Source organism: Triticum dicoccoides, chromosome 7B (genome assembly GCF_002162155.2).
Source record: "Triticum dicoccoides isolate Atlit2015 ecotype Zavitan chromosome 7B, WEW_v2.0, whole genome shotgun sequence".
In the NCBI taxonomy this organism is placed as follows: domain Eukaryota; kingdom Viridiplantae; phylum Streptophyta; class Magnoliopsida; order Poales; family Poaceae; genus Triticum; species Triticum dicoccoides.
The window spans coordinates 23,920,157-23,923,003 of NC_041393.1; positions in this window are offsets into that span (position 1 = coordinate 23,920,157).

A 2,847-nucleotide genomic window follows, 5' to 3' on the forward strand; every position below is an offset into this window, starting at 1 on the left:
TATTTCATTTGACAAAAGTGGATATGACAGTTCTTTTAACATCGTAACATATTTCATTCATGCACCTCCGTCTCCCATATCGTATTCTACCTCTTCGGAGTCCACCGCCTCGAAGTCTCCGGTTGAGGTGAGGTCCACAATAGACATGGACAGGCCGACTTCATGGTTGTCGTGGTCTAGTGGGAACCACTTGGGCGACACAGACGATGCGGACCTGCCGACGTTCACGTCCGCAATCACCTGCGCCGCCTCCAAGTCCGCCTCCGCCACGATCGCTTTGCAGCTGGCATGAGCGCTACGCGCGGCCTCGTAGAGAACCCGCTGCTGGTTAATACATCTCCAACGTATCTATAATTTTGATTGTTTCATGCTGTTATATTATCATTTTTGGATGTTTTACAATTATTTTATAGTTATTTTATATTATTTTTGGTACTAATCTATTGACATAGTGCCAAGTGCCAGTTGCTGTTTTCTGCATATTTTTTCCCTATTTTTTACATCGCAGGAAATCAATACCAAACGGAGTCCAAACGCAGCGAAACTTTTTGTGTATTTTTTTGAACTAGAAGACATCCAGTGGGCCAAAGAAGTACCAAGGAGGGGGCCCGAGGTGAGCACAAGACACTTGGGCGCGCCTGGAGGCCCAGGCGCACCCTGATGGGTTGTTCCCACATCGGTGGTCTCCCGCACCGCCTCTTTGCTGTATAAATACCCTAATATTTCAGAAACCCTAGGGGAGTCGATGAAAATCAATTCTAGATGCCGCAGAGTCCAGAACCACCAGATCCAATCTAGACACCATCACGGAGGGGTGCATCATGTCCATTGATGCCTCTCCGATGATGCGCGAGTAGTTCTTTGTAGACCTACGGGTCCATAGTTAGTAGCTAGATGGCTTCCTCTCTCTCGTTTGATTCTCAATACAAAAATACAAAAATAATTTGCATTTGCGATCTATTTTATTTGCCTTTTATTTTCATATCTATTAAACCAAAAATACAAAAATACTTTGCTGCACTTTATTTTATTTGACGTTCGATCTATCATAATTTACAACTATCTCACGCCCGTTTTCCAATTTCTAGCGCCGTTACCCGAAAGATATTGCCAACCCCTTTAACACGTTGGGTTGCGAGTATTTGTTATTTGTGCGCAGGAGATGTTTACGTAGTGTTGCTTGGTTCTCCTATTGGTTTGATAACCTTGGTCTCATCACTGAGGGAAATACCTACCGTTGCTGTGTGCTACCTCTTGAGCTTGCGTTGGTTTTTCCCTTGAAGAGGAAAGGATGGTGCAGCAAAGTAGAGTAAGTATTTCCCTCAGTTTGAGAACCAAGGTATCAATCCAGTAGGAGACAACACACAAGTCACCGAATACCTGCACAAACAATCAACAACTTGCACCCGACGCGATAAAGAGGTTGTGAATCCCTTCATGGTTACTTGCAAAATGAGATCTGATAGAGATAGATAAACGGTAAAGTAAATTTTTTTGGTATTTTTTTGTTTATAGATTGGAAAGTAAAGATTGCAAAATAGTAGATCGGAAACTAGTATGATGTAAAAGAGATTCAATATAATGGAAAAGAGTCCCGGGGGACATAGGTTTCACTAGTGGCTTCTCTCATGATAGCAAATAATACGGTAGGTGAACAAATTATTGCCGAGCAATTGACAGAAGAGCGCAAAGTTATGATGATATCTAAGGCAATGATCATGAACATAGGCATCACGTCCGTGTCAAGTAGACCGAAACGATTCTGCATCTACTACTATTACTCCACACGTCGACCGACTCCTGCCTGCATCTAGAGTATTAAGTTCATAAAGAACAGAGTAACACATTAAGTAAGATGACATGATGTAGAGGAATTAACTCAATCAATATGATGAAAACCCATCTTTTTATCGTCGATGTCAACAATACAATACGTGCCTTGCTGCCCCTACTGTCACTGGGAAAGGACACCGCAAGATTGAACCCAAAGCTAAGCACTTCTCCCATTGCAAGAAAGATCGATCTAGTAGTCCAAACTAAACCGATAATTCTAATAGACTTGCAAAGATATCAAATCATGCATATAAGAGAGAAGAACCAAATAATATTCATAGATAATCTGATCATAAATCCACAATTCATCGGATCTCAGCAAATAGACCGCAAAAGAATATTACATCGAATATATCTCCAAGAACATCGAGGAAAACATGGTATTGAGAATCAAAGAGAGAGAAGAAGCCATTTAGCTACTAGCTATGGACCTGTAGGTCTATGGTAAACTACTCACGCTTCATCGGAGAGGCAATGGTGTTGATGTAGAAGCCCTCCGTGATTGAATCCCCCTCCGACAGGACGCCAGAAAAGGTCCCTAGATGGGATCTCACGGGTACAGAAGGTTGCAGCAGTGGAAAAGTGGTTTCGTGGCTCCCTTGGATGTTTTCAGGGTATAAGAGTATATATAGGCGAAGGAGCTAGGTCAGGAGACCCATGACGGGCCCACTATTGGGGAACGTAGTAATTTCAAAAAAATCCTACGCACACGCAAGATCATGGTGATGCATAGCAACGAGAGGGGAGAGTGTTGTCCACGTACCCTCGTAGACCGAAAACGGAAGCGTTAGCACAACGCGGTTGATGTAGTCGTACGTCTTCACGGCCCGAGCGATCAAGCACCGAAACTACGGCACCTCCGAGTTCTTGCACACGTTCAGCTTGATGACGTCCCCCGTACTCCGATCCAGCAGAATGTCGGGGCAGAGTTCCGTCAGCACGACGGCGTGGTGACGGTCTTGATGTTCTACCGCCGCAGGGCTTCGCCTAAGCACCGCTACAATATTATCGAGA